General features: G+C 38.6%; 1 protein-coding gene across 19 annotated transcripts in view; it reads right to left on the minus strand.

Annotated features, from left to right (window-relative positions):
* USP54 (ubiquitin specific peptidase 54) overlaps positions 1-22,551 on the minus strand; it is a 122,630-nt gene that overhangs the window by 63,907 nt on the left and 36,172 nt on the right. The window contains exon 1 of one of the 19 annotated variants that reach the window (XM_059397771.1): positions 16,012-16,099. The exons of the other annotated variants lie outside the window; for them this stretch is intronic. The gene's annotated coding sequence lies outside the window, so the exon portion shown is untranslated. Of the gene's footprint in view, positions 1-16,011; positions 16,100-22,551 lie in introns of those variants that run through there. 19 annotated transcript variants of the gene reach the window in all.

A 22,551-nucleotide genomic window follows, 5' to 3' on the forward strand; every position in this document is an offset into this window, starting at 1 on the left:
GATATTATACAAATGGGACCAAGACTAAGCTTGGAGGTAGAAGACATGGGTTCAATTTCCACATTTTTACTACTTTGTATAATCCTAACTACTTAAACATCCTGAACTTTGTTTTGGGGGCTCTGTAAAACAATGGCACAATACAGATTTAACACGCTGGTTAAGATTTACTAATAAGCATGCCAAAGTGCTAGCAAGTTTGCCAAACAGAGGATGAATAACGAGTTCCACTGAATGAGCAAACCGCAATGCCTAGAAGTATGAAAGTAAATTCTGGTTGGGGACCTCAGGATACTACAAAGTGGTAAGCCACCAGGAATAATTCCTCTAATTATATAAAAAGAACAGCAGGCCTCACAAAAGACAAGGGATATATCAGAACAATTTATGTGCTTGGGGAAACATTTGAATTTTAATTTTTTTTTACAGTTATTTTTAAAATACGAAGTTTAACTTTCTATTTGTAAAAAGGCAAACAGTTGAGCCTACTACAAGGAACAGTGTAACATTTTAGAAGGTCTACAAAGAATGACCATGTCCAAGTGATAAATGATTCAAATGGAAAAACCATGATGTGTATCTGAGTTTCTTTTTTTTTTCTTTTTTATTTTTTTAAAGATTATTTATTTATTTATTTGACAGAGAGAGATCACAAATAGGCAGAGAGGCAGGCAGAGAGAGAGGAGGAAGCAGGCTCCCTGCTGAGCAGAGAGCCTGATGCGGGACTCGATCCCAGGACCCTGAGCTCATGACCTGAGCCGAAGGCAGCGGCTTAACCCACTGAGCCACCCAGGCGCCCTGTATCTGAGTTTCTAATGAAGGAACAGTAGCCCCATTAAAAGTGATTAACGCTGGGGTGCCTGGGTGACTCAGTGGGTTAAGCCACTGCCTTCTGCTCAGGTCATGATCTCAGGGTCCTGGGATCGAGTCCCGCATCGGACTCTCTGCTCAGCAGGGAGCCTGCTTCCTCCTCTCTCTCTCTGCCTGTCTCTCTGCCTACTTGTGATCTCTCTCTGTCAAATAAATAAATAAAATCTTTAAAAAAAAAAGTGATTAACGCCAAAAGTAATACAAACATTAGGAAGTCAAACTGGCACTCCACTGAGATATCCAAACAATTAACCAGGAAAGTGGCTCATGTTTCTAGTTTCTATTATTCTAGATAGCAGTTTATTTATAATTTACTCAATTATAACTTGTATTATATTGCTGGTTTACTTATAATTTGCAGTTTACTTATAATTTACTTAAGAAACTATAAGCGTTGCCTTTTGGCTCAAATCATGATCCCTGTGTCCTGGGGTGGGCTCCCAGGACATCACGCTCCCTGCTCAGGGGGAGCCTGCTTCTCCCTCTCCTCCCTGCTCGTGCTCACTCTACCTCTGTCTCTCTCTCAAATAAATAATAAATAAAATCTAAAAAAAGAAACTATATTGCCCTGATAAGTCAATAAGCAACTACCTCAATTCCATATGTCAATAATCCCCAACTACATCTATAGTATCTTGTTTGTTATTATAAGAATTAAAATTAATTTATGCAAAGTACTAATTTGATGTCTAGCATATAGTAATTACTGTATAAATGATTGTTATTACCATTACTTTCTAACATTTCCTCTTCATGAGTTCTTTTCCCTTTAAAGACATCCACACAGAGATACCCTATATTCTTGAAAAACAAAAACAGCAACAAAAAAGACCACCTTGAATTTATTAACTCCTATGCCTACTGTCCCAAATTTTTTTGGACCTTTCACTGCTAAATGTCTCTACAATTAATAATTTACAGCTGCTACCTCTACATGCTCACCATCAATCTCTTCAGGACATGGTACTGATCTTTACTCCACCACCACCAAAATTTTACTTCACGGAATATCTCCATTTAAAGAAATCTAGGGGCGCCTGGGTGGCTCAGTGGGTTAAAGCCTCTGCCTTCAGCTCAGGTCATGATCCCGGGGTCCTGGGATCGAGCCCCACATCGGACTCTGCTCAACGGGGAGCCTGCTTTCCCCTCTCTCTCTGCCTGTCTCTCTGCCTACTTGTGATCTCTGTCTGTCAAATAAATAAATAAAATCATTTAAAAATCAATCAATCAATCAATCAATCTCCTAATTGCAAAACCTACTGGCTTTTCCATAGGCCTCATTCTTCTTAATTTTTCTGTAGCACTTAACACTGGCTACCTTGATGCTACATGATCCTGGAGTCACTGGATGCATTAATAAGAAAAAGAGAGAACGTATAAAATGAAATGACAGGCGTGCCTGGGCAGCTCAGTGGGTTAAGCTTCTGCCTTTAGCTCAGGTCATGATTCCAGGGTCCTGGGATCAAGCCCTGAACTCAGCTCCCTGCTTCTCCCTCTCCCCCTGCCCTCTCCCTGCTGTGCGCTCTCACTCTCTCTCCCTCAAATAAATAAATTTCTTAAAAAAAAAAATTCCTTGACTACCCCGAGCCTGAAGATATATCACCCACTTCTTAACTCCTATATGTTTTCAATAGTTTTTAAAAGATCTATTTAAATTTTATTTAAATCTAATTTTATTTAATTCAAATTTTTAATTTTAATTTAAAATTTTAAAATTAATTTTAATTTAAAAATTAAATAATTTTAATTTTAAAATTTTTAATTAATTTAAAATTTAATTTAAATTTTATTAAATTTATTTAAAATTTTTATTTAAATTTATATTTATTTACATACACAGTGTGGGGAGGGGCAGAGGGAGTAAGGAGAAAATCTCCAGCAGACACTCCACTGAGCATGAAGCCCTAAGGCAGGGTTCAATCTCAGACCCTGAGATCATGACCTGAGACCAAATCCGGAGTCAGAGGCTTAACCAACCCAGCCACCAAGGTGCCCCAAAGTTTTCCATTATTTAAGATCAGTGTTTCCCTTATACCAATGTTTCTATGATCCTCCCCCCACCTATGTTACCCTCCATCCCTAAAGGGTAGAGAGTTTTATCCCACCCCATTTGAGAACAGGGACTGGATAGAGGTCAGAAGCCAATTGTGTTATATCCATATATCTGTTATTGCCAGACATATTATCACAAATAATTTTTTGAAGATTTTATTTATTTATTCATGAGAGACAGAGAGAAAGAGAAAGGGTGAGGCAGAGGGAGAAGCAGGCTCCCTGCTTTGCAAGGAGCCCAATGCAGGACTCAATACCAGAACCCTAGGATTATCACCTGAACCAAAGGTAGATGTTTAACCGACTGAGCCACCCAAGCACCCATAGTATCACAAAAGTTTATCAAAGTTTTTTCCATTTGTCATATAATCCATCTTTCTGTTTATAAATTGTGACTCTACAGATATATATAAAGTATGAGCTATATATTTCTTAACTTTCCAAATTAATTGTTTCATCTTATCAAGGAAGGTATTTTTGTATTAATATGACTCAGTTAAAACTTCTGGCTTTTCCTCACCATCACTATAAACATTTTAAGAGACATTACACAGCTTTGGGCTGGTGAGATTCTAGGGAAGTAGGTTTTTTTTCCCCCCCCTTTTCTTTTGATTTATTTAAGCAACGCCTGGGTGGCTCAGTCAGTTAAGCCTCCAACTCTTTGGTTTCAGCTGAGGTCACATTCTCACATTCTCCCTCTCCCACTGAACCAGCCAATATCTGGTTCAGTGGGAGAGGGAGAAGTAGACTCCCTGCTGAGCAGGGAGCCTCCTGTGGGGAACCATCCCAGGACTCTGAGATCATAACCTGAGCTGAAGGAAGATGCTTAGCCCACACCCAAAGTAACCACTATACCCAGAGTGGGGCTCAAATTTATGACCCTGAGATCGAGAGTCACATGCTCTACAGACTGAGCCAGCCAGGCACCACTCTAGGAAGGTCTCTACAATTATATCCAAGAGTCATATCCTTAGATACTTAGTTTTAAGAAAAGAAAGAAACTTGGTGAGCATTCATTATTTGTTTGGTGGCAGTTTTCCACATACAGTTTCAATATAGAATCTTGGGTGCCTGGGTGGCTCAGTTGGTTAAGCACCTGCCTTCAGCTCAGGTCATGAACTCAGGGTCCTGGGATTGAGCCCAGGGTCAATCCTGCTGGGGTCCCTGCTCAACCAGGAGTCTGCGTCTCCCTCTGCCCCTCCTCCTGCTTGTGCTCATGCCTCTTGTGTGTGTTCTGTGTTCTCTCAAATAAATAAAATCTTTTTAAAAAATTTTTAAATAATAAAAAGAAATACAGAATCTTGCTTAATTTTTATGTCTATTAGAGGATGATTAAGAACCACCACCACCTGATAATGGCAATGATGCTGTATGTACAAATGTATTGAAATTTAAATTAAGACATCTCCATAGTCTATTGCCTAGAACTCCTCTCTCACTTTGCCCCTCACAGCAGCAACCAAAGGACTCACAGCATTCTACAAAGAACAGTCCTAAACTACAACAAACTTAGAGATAGTAGGCTACTTGGCAGCTATTTATTCACAAACTGTACAGAAAACGTTATCATCTTTACCCACATTTACTAGTTTCCAGCCAAGTGCTACAACTATGGAGTAATCAATCAAAGGTGGAAGGAAGAGAAACAGCATATAAAAATTTAATATTGTGTTGCTCTCAACTCTGAAAGTTATAGTGATCTATATTTTACTATTACTGAATAGACTCTAAGGAGCCAAATAAGCTTGTTCATAAATTTTTCCAGCTTTATTAAGGTATAATTGACAAATAAAATTATAATGTAGTATATAATGAAGTGTACGACATGATGATTTGATATATGTATATATTGTGAAAGAACTCTCATAATCAAGTTAACATACTAGAATGAGAATAGAAAAGATAAAATAAAGAGTTGGATTTTTGAAAAAATAAAAAAAATTGACAACTCTTTTGCTAGACTAAGAAAGAAGACTAACAAAATCAGAAATGAAAGAAATATTACAATAACATAGAAATACTAAGAATCATAAGAAACTGCTGTGAAGGGGCACCTGGCTGGCTTGGTCAGTGAAGCACGTGATTCCTAATCTCAAGACTGTAAGTTTGAGGGTGCCTGGGTGGTTCAGTCATTAAGTGCCTGCCTTCAGCTCAGGTAATGATCTCGGGGTCTTAGGATTGAGTCCCACATCAGGCTCCCTGTTCAATGGGAAGCCTGCTTCTCCTTCCCTCTCTTCCCCTCTCTGCCCCTCTACCCCAACCGTGTACTCTCTCTCTCTCTCTCTCAAATAAATAAATAAAATCTTAAAAAAAAAAAAAAATTTTAAGTTTGAGCCCCACGTTGGGTGTAGAAATAACTTAAAAATAAAATCTTGTAAAAAAAAGAAAGAAAAAAACCAAGCAAACAAACTACTGTTAAGATTCTTAACTATAGAGAACAAATTATAGTAACTGAGGGTTACTAGAGGGGAGGTGGGGGGAAGTGCTGGATATATCAAACAGGGGATGGGCATTAAGGAGTGCACCTGCTGTGATGAGTACAGGCTATGTAAGTGATAAATCACTAAATTCTACACCTGAAACAGTATAACACTATGTTAACTAACTGAAATCTAAATAAAAATTTGGAGGAAAAAAATCAAGGTTTTTTTAAATAAAAAAAAGAAAAGAGGGGCATCTGGGTGGCTCAGTCATTAAGCATCTGGCTTGGGCTCAGGTCATGATCCCAGGGTCCTGGGATTGAGCCCAGAATTGGGCTCTCTGCTCTCCCACTCCCCCGGCTTGTGTTCCCTTTCTCGCTGTGTCCCTCTCTGTCAAATAAAAAATAAAATCTTTAAAAAAAAAAAAGAAAGAAAGAAAGAAAAGAAACTACTATTAAAAAAATATATGCCAACAAACTGGATAACCTAGAAGACCTGGATAAATTCCTAGAAATATACAACCCACCAAGACTGAATCATGAAGAAATAGAAAATCTGAACATAAATATTTGTATTTATTTAACCTTTAATTTTCCTTATACTTATTTAATCATTATTACTACACAGCTCCTGGAACTTACTACATCAAAACAGCCTGCTTTCCTTTGTAGTCTCTAATATCACGTAAACTTCTAGGAAACTAGAAGCCAAAATTGGGAAAGAAGCATGTTACCTTATTACCTATTATTTCCTTGTGTAGTAGAGATACTAAATTGTATGTCCTACATTGTTCCCAATCTGAACACACTAGCTTCCTATGAGCAGGCTAAAAACTTTTCCATGTGTGAGATGATAGAAAACTGGGTCCTAACCTTTTTGCAGACCCCCACAATTAGAGGCAGATTTACAAAGAAACTAGGGAAGATTAAGCTTCAGATTCCCTCTCTTACACAGGGCCTCAAGGTCCAATACCTAATTTTTACTTTTATAAAATGTTTTCCTTAAACAGGAACCCCTCAATTATATGAGCTTCCAGGCCCCTAGAATCTGAGTTATATATATCTGGGTAATATGAGTTATATTACAGAAATTAGGTTTCTAAAGTATATATTATTGAGAAAATACGTAATTCAAAAAGCTACTTTAAATCCAGCAATATTAATAAATTTTTATTTTCTTAATTAAAGTAACATGTAGTATGTGTTTTTCATTGTATAAAGTTCAATAGCACTAAATAGCTAAATTATACTGTTGATGCACATTTGGATTTTACATTCTTTTTTTTTTTTTTTAAAGATCTTATTTATTTATTTATTTATTTGTCAGAGAGAGAGAGCGCGCACACACAAGCAGGCAGAGTGGCAGGCAGAGGCGGAGAAGCAGGCTCCCTGCTCTCGGGACTCAATCCTAGGACCCTGGGATCATGACCTGAGCTGAAGGCAGCAGCTTAACCAACTGAGCCACCCAGGTGTCCCTGGATTTTTCATTCTTGAAAAATCCACTGTAATAATTCCACTGAGGACTCACAGCTGACAGAATAAAAATGACAGGGCTACATTTAAAAGACCATAGCTTAAGATTGCCAGCATTAGAAGTAATGCTCTAGAAGCCAATTAAATTTAGAAAAACATTTTATTTCTCTGTATTAATGAAATACAAAGAACAATTACTTCACAAGAATATATCCAGTACCTCAAAATTTGCTGCCATTTTTCTCAGACCAAAGTAATAAACCAGGCTATAGCCAAAGCCACTCTAATTATCCCCTACTGCATTCTTCATCAACAAAGTCAGCTTCTCTCTGCCTCTGTTCCTAAAAAACCCAAAACAGGCATTCAAATATTTGTTGAAATGAAACTGGCTTATCCATAAAGAGAGATGAGGCTTAGAGGAACACTGAGCCAGGAAAAGCCTGTCACCCTAAGAGATTGTGAGGTAAACAAGGTTCAGAGATCTACAGGTAACTAACATTGGAGACCTCATTATGAATGTGACATGAATATCACTGAGATCAATGAAGACTAGAAAGGATTTGTTGCTGCAGAGCCTAGGGATCCTTTGATGAAACCAGATATAAGGCACGGGAAGCTTAGAAGGGGATAGGTCTCCTTAAGGGGATTTATTTCATAATAAAGTTCAATGATGTCTCTAAGTAAACATTACTAATTTCAAGTGTAGAGAATATGACGTTTATGCAAATGATAGTATCAAAGTATCCCCACCAAGATACTATTATCTACAAAGGAAAAGACAGTAACTTTACCATGGAGCAACCTGGTAGAAACCACCTTAACCAAGAGATCAAGGTCCACATCACCGGCAATAATATATACTAACATCATGTATCCCATGGTAATAATACACTGAAGACAAAACATTATTTATAGTATTCTTATCTAAACCATATGGTCTCAGTCCACTCATGAAAAAAACGCCAGAAAAATCCAAATTCAGGGACAACTGACAAAACAAGTGATCAATACTCTCCAAAGACATCAAGGTTATAAAAGACAAAGAGAGATAGAAATGTTTACAGAATCCAGGAAATTAAGGAATAACAACACCTAAAATGCAATGTGAGAACCTAGACAGGATCCTGGAATAGAAAAGAACACCGGTGGACAAACCTGTGAAATTTAAAAAAGGTCTTCAATTATTGGCAGTACTATACCAATATTAACTTCCTGGTTCTCATCATTGTACTTATAACTTTAGGGGCACCGGGGTGGCTAAGTCGGTTAAGCATTTGCCTTCAGCTCAGGTCATGGTCCTAGGATCCTGGGATCGAGCTCCACATGGGGCTCCCTCCTCAGTAGGGAGTCTGCTTCTCCTTCATCCTCTCCCTCTGCCTGCTGCTCTCTCTGTTTGTCCTCTCTTCTCAGATTAATAAATAAAAGTCTTGGGACACCTGGGTGGCTCAGTTGTTAAGCATCTGCCTTCAGCTTGGATCATGATCCTGGGGCCCTGGGATCGAGACCTCCATCGGGCTCCCTGCTCAGCGGGAGGCCTGTTTCTCCCTCTCCCACTCCTCCTGCTGTGTTCCCTCTCTCGCTATCTCTCTCTGTCAAATAAATAAAAATCTTTAAATAAAAAGAAATAAATAAAACTCTTTAATAAAAAAAATAACATTAGAGGAAGCTGGCTGAAGGAAATATGAAAATTCCTTTCTCTGAATTATTTCTGCAACTTAAGTCCAAAATTGGTTCAAAGTAAAAAAAAAAAAAAAAACACTTTAAATTGTGCAAATAATTCACTGAAGGAGATGGAACCTTGGGCCCAGCAGGGAACTGAGGCATTTGGAAGGTTAATATCTATATGTATAAAGGTAGGTGGACTAAGATTTATAGGAAAAGAGAAGGCATTGACATAGTTTGTGATCCCGGTAAACCAGAGGCCAATGAAGCTTTCTTGTGAAACCTCTGGGTTCATTATGTTGGGTTCACAGCACAGCAGTTAATGGGTTGTTCTATTAGTTTAGGAACCTGTTTCTCAGAGCGTGATCTGCCTAAAATAAACTATTATCTAAGTTTATAAATTCAAGTAAATATTAAAAAAAATTTAAAAATTTTTCAAGTAAAAATTTAAAAAAAATTTTTTTTAAGATTTTATTTATTTATTTGACAGAGAGAAATCACAAGTAGTCGGAGAGGCAGGCAGAAAGAGAGAGAGAGAGGGAAGCAGGCTCCCCGCGGAGCAGAGAGCCCAATGCGGGACTCGATCCCAGGACCCTGAGATCATGACCTGAGCCGAAGGCAGCGGCCCAACCCACTGAGCCACCCAGGCGCCCAAAATTAAAAATATTTTAATTAAAAAATTAAAAAAGTATTATTAGGGTGATGGAATTATGATTTTTTATCCTTTTGTCTATTTTCTAAATTACCCATAATTCATATATAATTCATCATCATCTTACATAAAGTAAAGCCAAAAGTGAAATTTAAACTCATTTGACCTAAAGATACAATGAAAGGACTCTGGACCAGAGGTAACCAATCACTGACAACACCTAAGACACCAACGATATGAAAGTTGTCCAATAATTGATAACTATTTCTGGGGCCCCTGGGTGGCTGTCAGTTAAGCATCTGCCTTCAGCTCAGGTCATGGTCCCAGGGTCCTGGAAATGAGCCCAGTGTTGGGCTCTTTACTCAGCAGGGAGCCGGCTTCTCCCTCTCCTTCTGCCTGCCATTCCCCTCCGCTTATATTCTCTGTCAAATAAATAAATACAATCTTAAAAAATTAATAATTGATAACTATTTTTTATTTAGAAATAGGGGGCTAGGGACACCTGAGTGGCTCAGTCAGTTAAGTAGCTGACACTTGGTTTCAGCTCAAGTCATGATCTCAGGGTCCTGTCGAGCCCTGCATTGGGCTTCAAGTTTGGTAGGGAGTCTGCTTCAGGATTCTCTCTCCCTCTGTCTCTGCCCCACCCAACTTGTGATTTCTGTCCCTCTAATAAATAAAGAAAAAAGAAAAAAAAAAGAAATAAGGGAGTTGATTTGGATATCTATTTCCTTTCATTCTATTCTCATTGTGGATGCTGCTAAGGTTCAGATCCTCACCACCTCTGGACCAAGTCACCACATTACTGATTCACTGCCAAGCCTCCAATCCCACATATAGCTACCACAGGACTCCTAAAATATCACATTACTCCCCTTTTCAAAAATCTTCAATGGCTCCCAGAAGGGGCATTCTTTTGGCTAGAGAAAAACAGTAATTTTCTAATTCACGAAGGGGAAAATTAATGGATGGATTTTTTACAAGTTTCTCTCTCTTAATGTTTTCTTGTCTTCTTATTCTAATACTAAGAGGGCAAAATCATGAAAAATAGCAAACTTCAAGAAAAAAAAAGCAGTCAACTGGACCTACTTTGACAGCATTTTTTCCTTATTGACTCATGCTCATGATTGTGACTTTTATACTGCATATTTCTATATTCACATACTCTGCCAGTATAAAATTAACTTTTATTTGTAGATTGAATTCAGTATGTCTGGTGCCTGCACAAAGTTTGAAATTAGATCTTACCACCATTTTCAGCCACAACTTCTACTCACTCATTCATTGATCAGACATTTCACTAAGCACCTATTATGTGTCCCTCACTCATCCTCCACTCCAAGTAAGCTGGATTCTTTTCTGTACAATGAATGATACGCTCTATACTCAACTTCCTCAGTGCCTTGGCTCTAATATTGCCTCCACCAGCAACGCCTTTCCTACCCATTTCTTCTTGTTAAAAATCATAAGTATCTAAAAAAAAAAAAGTCGTAAGTATCCTACAAGTAAAAGCTGAATCAAAAGCCTTCCCAGGGGGCACCTGGATGTTTTAGTTGGTTACACACCTGCCTTTAGTTCAGGTCATGATCCCAGGGGGCTGGGACTGAGCCCCACATTGGGGTCCCTGCTCAGCAGAGAGTCTGCTCTCTCTCTCTCTCTCCCTCTCTCAAATAAATAAATTAAAAAAAAAAAAAAGCCTTCCCAGATTCCCTCTCCCACCTTTCCATTTTCACTCATTTCATCCTCTTTTGTGCTCTCAGTACATGTGGAGCATTCCCATCCTCCCTCATGTTACAGTTATTTGTGTACATGGACTATAACATGTATTCCTTAAGGGCATCTTTTTTTTTTTTAAAAGATTTTATTTATTTATCAGAGAGAGAGGGGGGGAGAGAGCGAGCACAGGCAGACAGAATGGCAGGCAGAGGCAGAGGGAGAAGCAGGCTCCCTGTTGAGCAAGGAGCCCGACGCGGGACTCGATCCTAGGACGCTGGGATCATGACCTGAGCCGAAGGCAGCCGCCCAACCCACTGAGCCACCCAGGCGTCCCCTTAAGGGCATCTTTTTACAGAGGTTGAATATAATTGGCACTGAATCGTTGAAAAGTTTAATTGAAAGAGAAAATTTTTGTTTGAAGCAATAACCTAGAACAACCAATTCCAACACCCTAATAAATTCTAACCTTCCTTAAGTAAAAGAACCCCCCAAATGCCCATAGCTAGCTTGAGATACTGCAGATTTTTTCTAATCGAGACTATACCAATTAAATCAATATTTGCTTCTGATTCAAGCTTGAAAATAAAGACAGATAAGCATCTACAACCATTTAAAAAAAGCTAAGTTATTCGTTGATTTATGGGCTGGTTATCTTAAACTCCCCAGTGAATACAGTTACTCAACTCAAACAATTTCCTGAGGGTTGGACTTGGGCAGCTTCAAATTATTACATCATGTACAACAAGAAGAACTGTATGCTGATAAAAAACAGAAAGCCTTATTTTTCCTTTCATAAAAACTTAGAAAACTGTCATTTACAGCAAATTTCCCAAAACCAGTTGGGAAGAAAATAAAAGAACAAGAAGATACGTTTCACTTTGTTATGACTGAAAAATCAAGAAATAATAGTTGCAGGCTACTTAGTCCATCCTTATAAGGATCCGGAGCTGTATAGATAATTTACTGACTTCTGAGGGAGGCAGCGTGATAGTAAAAAGAACAGAGTAGTTAAAAGTGCAGCCTCTGCAGGGCCAACTACATTGCATAACCTCAGGAAACACCATGCTCACAATGGAAATCCAAGGGGTATCATTCCCAGGGAACACAATGTGAATTATACAACTTAGGGATCCAGAGTTAGAAGGTGGAACAGGTCTGGACTCCACCATCTAACAACTAACAACATCATGACCAAGTTACTGAATCAGTTACTGAAGTCTCAGGTACCTCATCAATAAACGGGGATTAATAAATAACATCTAAGTTATGGGATTGTTATGAGGATAATGCACACATGTATAATTAGCCCAGTACCTGGTATTAGTGAGACATAAATGCTTTGATGATAAAGAATAAGATGAATCTACATTTCACAACCCACTCCATCACTTTCAGATCATTTACTGCCTACAGTAAAGGTAATCTGTTGAGAGTACTCAACAAAATTATATTTGCAAAATTCTTGGGAACAACACAAAATAGGAGCTCCGATTATGATGGCTGGAGGGGGCACCTGGCTGGCTCAGTTGATAGAGCATGTAACTCTTGATTTTAGGATCTTGAGTTCAAACTTCACATTGGGCACAGAGTGTACTTTTAAAAAAAGTAAATCAATTTTGGGGCACCTGGATGGTTCAGTGGGCTGAAGCCTCTGCCTTCGGCTCAGGTCATGATCTCAGGGTCCTGGGATCAAGCCCCACATTGGGCTCTCTGCTCAACAGGGAGCCTGCTTCCCCCTCTCTCTCTGCCTGCTGTCTGCCTACTTGTGATCTCCCTCTGTCAAATAAATGAGTAAAATCTTAAAAAAAAAAAAAAGTAAATAATCATAACTGGCCATCCCCTATACCTCTCTCCTTCCTTCTTCCTTTCTCTTTTACACACACAAACATACACACATAAACTTAATGTAAAAATCCTATGACAGAGCGCCTGGGTGGCTCAGTGGGTTAAGCCGCTGCCTTCGGCTCGGGTCGTGATCTCAGGGTCCTGGGATAGAGTCCCGCATCGGGCTCTCTGCTCAGCAGGGGGCCTGCTTCCCTTCCTCTCTGTCTGCCTGCTTCTCTGCCTACTTGTGATCTCTGTCTGTCAAATAAATAAATAAAACCTTAAAAAAAAAAATCCTATGACAAAAATCCTGTGATAGCACAAACACAACCACATCAAAATGAGGGCAAATATAATCTAAAAATAATGCATTCTCAATACAATTTACATGGACTACTGTATTGACTTCCATTACCTTTCTAATCCTGTCTATAAAACACTACCAAAAGCAAACTCTGATCTATCACTGTTTAGCTTAGAAAACTTCAGTGACAAAACATAGTCAAAACTCCTTGGCCTTAAATAACCCATGTACAATTTCCAACCTCATCTACCACTAATCCCCTTAAAACACACACAAAAGGGGCACCTGGGTGGCTCAGTGGGTTAAAGCCTCTACCTTTGGCTCAGGTCGTGATCCCAGGGTCCTGGGATCGAGCCCCACATTGGGCTCTGCTCAGCAGGGAGCCTCCTTCCTCCTCTCTCTCTGCCTGATTCTCTGTCAAATGAATAAATAAAATATTAAAAAAAAACATGTGTGTTCTGTGTACATATCCAGCATTTTGCTCAATAAGGAATATTATTACTCCCTTTCCCACTCCCATCTTCCCAATGCCACCTAATACAAGTAATCCTTTCCACTCAGGAAAACTGTTTGAAAAAGCCATTCTGCTGGGAACTTACAGTAATAGAGACTAATGATAGTCACACCTATTAGGAAGCAAGAGTCATTTATATTAAATCATTTTCCAAAGAATTGTCTAAATACTGCTTCTTACCAATTGAGACATATTCCCTCCCTCAGGCACTTCATTAATCAGTACTTAACCAATATATCTGTACTTTATTAGAATACAATATAGGAAGTTACACTGCCTTACACTCAAGAGATGCTCAATACTTATTAAATAAAAGAATAAATGAAGGGGCGCCTGGGTGGCTTAGTGGGTTAAAGCCTCTGCCTTTGGCTCAGGTCATGAACCCAGGGTCCTGGGATCGAGCCCCACATTGGGTTCTCTGCTCCTCAGGGAGCCTGCTTCCCCCTCTCACTGTCTGCCTCTCTGCCTCTCTGCCTACTTGTGATCTCTGTCTGTCAAATAAATAAAAAAAAATCTTTAAAAAAAAAAAAGAATAAATGAAGAACTAAACTTTGTGAAACACATTTTTCAGTTTAGAGATTAACTCAGTTATAAGAATGATAAATCATCTCTCTGTTTCTTCCCTGAATCTACTGTATAAATTACATCATACCTAAATCACACACTCTGTTTCCAAAAGGTCTGTGGAATAAAGATACTCTTCTTTATGGCCAGAAGGATTAACACAATATTCTCTCTAAAACACACTGCTAATGGCATCAAACCAGTAACAGCAGGGGTTAAAGGAAAGAGAATCATAGCAATTAAATTAGGCCCCAGAATGATAACTATATTAGGCAAAATGATAACTATGAGTTGCATGAAGTTACCATGTATTATCCTCTGGCTCAATAATTTAGAGCTAGAAATTTTTTCCCTTAATTGTTTAAGCCCCTAATTTTTCTAAATTCAAGGGCTTGATTGCAGCTATGCACTATTTAGGAATCATTATAAATACACCACTACCCAAATTATTTTGCCACAAACAATAATGAAAGCATGATGGCTCTATCAACAAGAGGAAAATAGGAAGGGAAGCCACTGACTGCACCGGCTTGACTCATTACTGCTGGGAGAACACTGGTACTGAATGGCACAAGCAATTCCAGTGTGAGAGACCAAGCACATGACTAGGAAGGTTGACAGAAGATACCAAGAAAAGAAGGGCATCTATAAAGAACCCCAACTCTACAAGGGCAGGAGGTGGAGGAATGGACAGGGATCCACTGAAATCTACTCTAAAAGCCTTTGCAATACTCAAACAAAAACATACTACCAGACTCCATGTTTTGAGTCAGTTCAAATCCTAGCTCTAACACTCAAAACTGAGAGATCTTCAGCAAGTTATTTAACTATAAAATTATAATAGCAGTCACCACTTAATGAAAACCAACTCTGAGCTAGGCGCCATACACATAGCATGTCCTTTAATTCCCACAACTAATCTGCCAAATAAGGACTGTTCTCATTTTGCAGAAAATAAAAACCCATGTCCCTTCTACCTATGCATGACTGCTTCCCAGAGGGACAATGCTACCTATGTGGCAGGGTTATACTGGGAATCAGAAGTAAATGCAAAGTACTTAGCATAGGAACTAGCACCTGCCACATCACAGAAACTCAGGAAATAGTACAAGCACACCTATCACTTGAATAAATGACTCAAATGAACAGTAATAACATCCCATGAACAAGTTTTCCCTTACACTGTCTACCATAAAAATGACTTTAATTGGCAATACTTTTGGAGAACCAAAGGTATGGGCACGTACAGCTTCTTAGTTGAGGATCAAAACATACAATCCAAAAAAATAAGAAAGTCCATTATTAAGGTGATATTCGACTCAATCTGAACACTAAATATTAATATTTTACTCTCGAAAGGATTATAGATCTTGGAGATTTTATTGCAGGAGCTAATAAACAAATCTAACTTCCCCCCCAAAATAATTCCCAGAAGCATTTGTTATCCTGAAGTATTCAGCAAACCATTTCCCAGAATTAAGTACATAATACTAAAATCTTAGTGAATTTTGCCAAAAACATTCTGCTGAGAGGAAAAAAGAATCATTCTGAGACTAGAAGCAAATGCTACTTTCCCCCTCAGCCACAAAATAGATCTTTTCTTCATTATTACTTTTATCAATATGTTAATACTGAAAATAAATATACTTCCATTTGAAGGAAACTTAAAATATTAAACCCATACCATCTGCTTTAATCTTAATGAGCTCAAGAAAATCTATGAGAATGTTTTTAAAAGCAGTAATAAAAATCAAGTTTCCAAAGCCTTAACAATTGAAATAGGAGAGAAGAGCAAAAACAATAGTGTATGACAGAAGCCCTCCTGAAAGTGAAGAGAGCCCTACAACCTCAATTTCAAAGTTTAAACCTTTACTGTTACAAGCAACACTTCACAAAGAATGACCAGACACAAAGACGAAATCCCTCCATCTACTTGCAGTTTTGCCACACAGACAATAACTTACCAGACAGCATGTTCAAACTCCAGCAATCCCAAGGGCATTTATGGGGCAAGGAAAAACCAGGAATGAGGAAGACCAAGGGAAGAGCGAGAGTTGCGGGGAGGGGAGGGTACAGAAGGGAGGAGACAACAGCAACTAGCAACAATGGGAAACTGTGAATCTAAACCACAAAGGCTTCCTGCAGAACAGGATAACAGGGAAAGGGCAATTCTTCTTTACAACCTACCAGGAACTCAGAACTGACAATTTATGATAAAGCTAAAAAGATGGGGCCTCCAAATTAAATGTAAACAAAGTATACTTAAGAAAGTAACCAAAAGTAACTTGAAAGGGCATATCACAAACTTCATAAGAGCTTAAGAAAAACAATTAGGGAGTCTGTTTTCTCTAGGGGCATTCCTGATGACAAAGGTCAACAATGTAACAATAAGGTTTGCAGAGTAGCAGCTGCTACCAGAGAGCCAGCCCTAAAAAATAGCCCTTTGCACTACACTCAAAAGGAGCACTAGAAGACACATTCATAGTACTTTAGAGAATAACCAAAACAATGTCATTGTTTGAATCCTTAATTCAGAATTCCAAAACCATCTGGACTTAAATTATATCACTTTAATAAGCAAAACACCTCCTTAAACAAGACATACTCTTAAAGAAAGTTATTGTGTGAACTGAGTTTTCTGAATTCAGGAATCAATTCTAAAATGCTTTGGATCTCAAAGGTTGCCAAAACCAAAGGCAAGGACAGTGAAAGATCTCCACCCCTTTCTCAGGGAAGAAGCCAAGTTATATCACCAAGAACAAACAGCAGGCAGAGTCCTGACTCCAAACATGTGATCACTCAGCCCAGAACTTACATTTGCAGGCAGGGCACAAAAGCCCCAGAGGACCAACACACACCCTTCTAACATATTACACCCAGTTATAAAATAACTTTATTGAAAGAAGTTGTTTTATAAGCATAGTCATTTTAAAAACTCATCAACAGAAACCCTGTCAAATATGAAGGTCTGTTGTATTTCTATAGATTGCAAAAGAAAATATAAGTTGACTTTTAAAAAGATTTAATTAAGATTTATTAGTAAAATGAAACAGATTCAGGCACTGCCCAAAACTAATTAAGTTCTCACATTTTAACAATAGTTTAACATTTAATAGTTAATAGTTTAACATTTAAACTAAAACACTCCTTTCACAATAGTAAGAGTGCCCAAATTAAAAAAAAAATAAAAATTAAATTTAAAAAATTACTGCTTTTCTTTTGCTAACCATTAGCATTCTAACTCAAGTTTCCTAGTGGTAGGTGTGGGTGGAGATGTCATTCCAAAGTGTGAGACACAGAATTTCTACTGATTAGTGCTAACTGCAAAAAAGAATGTACAAATATCCAGGTCAAGCTCTCTAATCAAGTTATTCAGTGATGGTTATATATTTGTTGTAGGGCTAATCAAATAAAACTAGAGTAACTGGGAAAGAATTAGAGATCTTCAACCCTGATTCAATGTAACAACATAAATGACTTTTCATATATTAGCCAGGCAAGGGAGGTGATCCACAGGAAAATCTCACCCTAACAGGTTGTAATCTCTTCTGAAGCCCCTCAGAAAATCCATCATGTAAAATTCTTCTATATAATCATATTCCACCTTGTATGAGTTATTTCTTGGACCAGTTATTTCTTGAACTCAAAACTGTTGAGATTGAGACCTGAACTGTGATCAAGAGTTGGGACACTTGACCAACTAAGCGACCCAGGCTCCCCTATATTTTGACATTTCTTATTACCTTTTCAAGACTGCACAGGAGAGGGGGACCTGGGCGGCTCAGTGGGTTGAGCTTCTGCCTTCAGCTCAGGTTATGATCGTAGGCCCTGGGATTGAGTCCAGCGGCTGGCTCCCTGCTCAGCGTGGAGCCTGCTTCTCCCTCTCCCTCTGCCTGCTGCTTGCTCCTCCTGCTTATCTCAAATAAATAAATAAATGAAAAGTTAAAAAAAAAAAGACGAGATTCTGTCTCACACAGACACAATCCTGCATCAACCACTGGGCCTTTCCACCTAAAATAAATTGAGTAACTACAGGTGTCTGCGAGGTAAGTGCCAAGCTGCCTATAGGAGGGTTTTTGTGAACACGACTGCTAGGTCAAGAGAGTAATATATATGGTTTCAGAAGTCATGTCTAAATGTCCTGGGATCCTAAACCTGGATGACTGGTTACACCAGTACTTTTCAAAACTGTCCTTCCACAAAACTTGTCACATTGTTCAAGTACTATGCAAGGAGTATTACATATAATATCCTTCCTTTGACCATAAGAGATAAAAAAACCTCTGGAAAAAAATATGTAAGTATCATTAGCAAGGAGAAACTACCTCTAAGACTTGAATAAAGCAATCAAGAGAAATAGGGAGTAGAGGCAGGTTTAATAGAAGAACACAGGCTATGGGATGCCTGGGTGGCTCAGTGGGTTAAAGCCCCCGCCTTCGGCTCAGGTCATGATCCCAGGGTCCTGGGATCGAGCCCCACATCGGGCTCTCTGCTCAGCGGGGAGCCTGCTTCCTCCTCTCTCTCTCTGCCTGCCTCTCTGCCTACTTGTGATCTCTGTCTGTCAAATAAATAAATAAAATAAAAAGATATAAAAAATTTTAAAAATTTTAAAAAATTAAAAAAAAAAGAACACAGGCTAAAATGTTCCTACTTGGTCTGACACTACAACCTTTCATAATTGGTCTCCACTAGTAAACGAGGTAGGGTACAGCAGAATGTTCAATTTAATGAAAGAACATTCTGCCTCTCTTAAAGTCATAAAAGAAAAACTGAATTTCTCTAAGAAAAGCCAAAGTGACTCCCTCCTGGAGTAACCCCAAAGCAAAACCATTTTTGTTGGTTTTTATTTCTGAGATGCTAATGATAATACTGATGTTGGCAGTAAAGGCAAGAGCTGAGTGGCTCCAGAGTATAAGCCAAATTGGAAAATAAAAGCCTCTTGATTCTAGCACTCCAGAGGGTAGTGAGGAAGTCTGTGGACTTCTAAATAAACTACGGAGGCTTGAAGTGGGGAGGAACAGGGTAGAGATTGGTTTATATCAAGTGGAGCCCATAGAAACAGTAGCATTTGATCTCTAGGTTATATGCTCATAGGGGAAAAAAAAAAAAAAAAAAAGGAGCTTAATTCAGAGCTGTAAAACTGGAGTTTTGGAAAATGAAACTAAGAAACAGACTTGATCTTAGTTAACAAGGAATCCCTCAAAAATTTCTAGCTTTTTGACCCTATAAGGAGAATATACCGGAAAGTCCATGGAAAACAAGAAAAACTATACAGCTAATTTGTATCTAGTTTTCATTCTGAGATTTACTCACAGTGTTGATAGTGTGTATACCTTAAATATCTGATCATTTCACTTAAATACATGGTACTGAGAAGAGGTATATTGCAGACAAAGAAGAGAAAAAAGGGAAAAAAACCTGATTCTAAGGGCATATTTTGGAGAAACTTTGGCTACTAAGAACAGGCCTAGGTAGTAAAACCATCCAAGAAAACTTGTCTATTTCTCACACAAATGGACTCTTTAAAAAAAAGAGGAATGGGGCACCAGGGTGGCTCGGTAGGTTAAACATCATCCTCTTAATTTTAGCAGAGGTCATGATCTCAGGGTTATGGGTTCAAGCCAGGCTTGGGATTCTCTCTTCCCCTCTGTTCATCCACACCCCTACTCATGCAAATGTTCTCTTTCTCTCAAAAAAGAAAAAAAAAAAAAAAAAAAAAAGAGGAAAGGTAGTTGGAGACCATTTAGTTGGGTTTCTACTATTACAATATCATCATTCTTTATTTTTTTTTAAAGATTTTATTTATTTATTTGACAGACAGAGATCACAAGTAGGTAGAGAGGCAGGCAGAGAGAGAGAGAGGAGGAAGCAGGCTCCCTGCGGAGCAGAGAGCCCAATGTGGGACTCAATCCCAGGACCCTGAGATCATGACCTGAGCAGAGGCTTAACCCACTGAGCCACCCAGACGCCCTATCATCATCCTTTAAATTCATATATTAAATTACATTTTGCATTCTAAAAATTACTTCAAATAGCATTATCATTATGAATACTGGCCAACATATCTCTAGAACGAGGGCTTAAATTTTCTTAACTTAGACTGAAAGCTCCTAGAAAGCAGTAAGAATGTGAAATATTGGGGTGCCTGCGTGGCTCAGTGGGTTAAGCCTCTGCCTTCTGCTCAGGTCATGGTCTCAGGGTCCTGGGATTGAGCCCTGCATCAGGCTCTCTGCTCAGCAGGGAGCCTACTCCCCACCCACTGCCTGCCTCTCTGCCTACTTGTGATCTCTCTCTCTCTCTGTCAAATAAATAATTTCAAAAAAATCTAAAAAAAAAAAAAAAAGAATGTGAAATATCTCTCAAGTATACTGCAAGATCACCTAAATCTAGTCTCACAAAAAGGAAAAAAAAATCTATCATTCTCTCTTATTTATTTATTTGTTTTTAGAGAAGGGGGAGAAAGAGAGTGGGACAGAGAAAGAGATGTGGCAGGGGCAGACGAAGAGAGAATCTTAATTCCACTATTGGGTATTAACCCAAAGAAAACAAAAAGACTAATTCAAAAAGATATATGCACCCCTATGTTTATCACAGCACTTTTTATAATAGCCAATATATGGAAGCAATCTGCATCCATCAGTAGACGAATGTATAAGGAAAATGTGGTATATATACAATGGAATATTACACAGCCATAAAAACAGTAAGATTGTGCCATTTGAGACAAAATGGATGGACCTAAAGCAGTATTATGCTAAATGAAATAAGTCAGACTGAGAAAGAAAAAATACATGTTTCTACTCATAAACACAGAATAAACTGATGGTTGCTGGGAGTGGGGACAAAATGGGTGAAGGGAAGAGGGAGGCTTCCAGTAATGAAATGAATAAGTCAATAAAAGGCACACCATAAGGAACACAGTCAATCATATTGTACTAATGATGTAATGGGACAGATGGTAGCTACACTCATGGTGAAAACCTATTAAATCACTAAGTTGTACACCCAAAACTAATATAGCATTGTGTGTCAACTACACTCAAATAAAAGAAAAAGGAAAGGAGAGAACCATAGAGTCTACAATTGTGGTAAGTGTCAGCAGAGTAATTTATATTTTTGGCAATATTGTTTCCTAAATTATTTTTGGTCCTCTCTAACAGTAGTGAAAGCCTCTGAGATTTCTACCATACTTGAGCCAACTTCAACTGATTTTGGGTAGAGTTACCAATAATTTGTTTGATGTACATGCCAGGGGGACCTGGGTGACTCAGTCAGTTAAGCATCTGCCTTCAGCTCCGGTCTTAATCCCAGGGTCCTGGGATCAAGTCCTACACAGGGCTCCCAGGTCAGCAGGGAGCCTGCTTCTCCTTCTGCCTCTGCTCCTTCTCCCTACTCATGCCCTCTCTCTCTATCTCTTTGTCAGGTAGATGAATAAAATCTTTTTTTAAAAAAGTACATGCCAGGGGCGCCTGGTGGCTCAGTGGGTTAAGCCGCTGCCTTCAGCTCAGGTCATGATCTCAGCGTCCTGGGATCGAGTACCGTATCTGGCTCTCTGCTCAGCAGGGAGCCTGCTTCCTCCTCTCTCTCTCTCTCTCTGCCTGCCTCTCTGCCTACTTGTGATCTCTCTGTCAAATAAATAAATAAGATCTTTTTATAAATAAATAAAAGTACATGCTAAATTTTTCTCTATATTCAACTGAACCTTAAACAACATACAGTTGTGCTAGGGCAATTTAATGTGGAAAGAACAGTCTCATTAACAAATGGCATTGAGGCAACTGGATACCCATATGCAAGAGAATGAAGGTGGACTCCTGACGCACACCACATGTAAAAATTAACTGACAATGGGGTCAAATGTCCAAATGAATAAAAACTATAAAACTTTTACAAAAAAAAAAGCATATATCTTCATGACCTTGAGTTAGGCAATTTTCTTAGATATAACATAAGCAGAAGAAAAAATAGATAAATCTGAGTTCATCAAAATTAATAAGACAAACCAAAGAATGGGATGAAACATTTGCAAATTATATATAAGGGACTTGTATCTAGAACATACAAAGAATTCTTACAGCCGAGTAATAAAAAACAATCCAAATTATAAATGGATCCCTTTTAAAACTCCAATTAAAAAAGGATCTGAGTAGATATTTCTCCAAAGAAAATACACAAATGGATAATGAGAACATGAAAAACTGCCCAACAATGGAGTACAGAAAGAAGCAGGACTCCCTTTACACTGGAGAAACTGGACAACCAGTGCCTTAGCCAGGTGATCAAGCTCAGTATCAAGAATGATAAATCATGGGGCGCCTGGGTGGCTCAGTGGGTTAAGCCACTGCCTTCGGCTCAGGTCATGATCTCAGGGTCCTGGGATCGAATCCCGCATCGGGCTCTCTGCTCAGCAGGGAGCCTGCTTCTCTCTCTCTCTCTCTCTCTCTCTGCCTGCCTCTCCATCTACTTGTGATTTCTCTCTGTCAAATAAATAAATAAAATATTAA

Source organism: Mustela nigripes, chromosome 4 (assembly GCF_022355385.1).
Source record: "Mustela nigripes isolate SB6536 chromosome 4, MUSNIG.SB6536, whole genome shotgun sequence".
Taxonomy (NCBI): Eukaryota; Metazoa; Chordata; class Mammalia; order Carnivora; family Mustelidae; genus Mustela; species Mustela nigripes.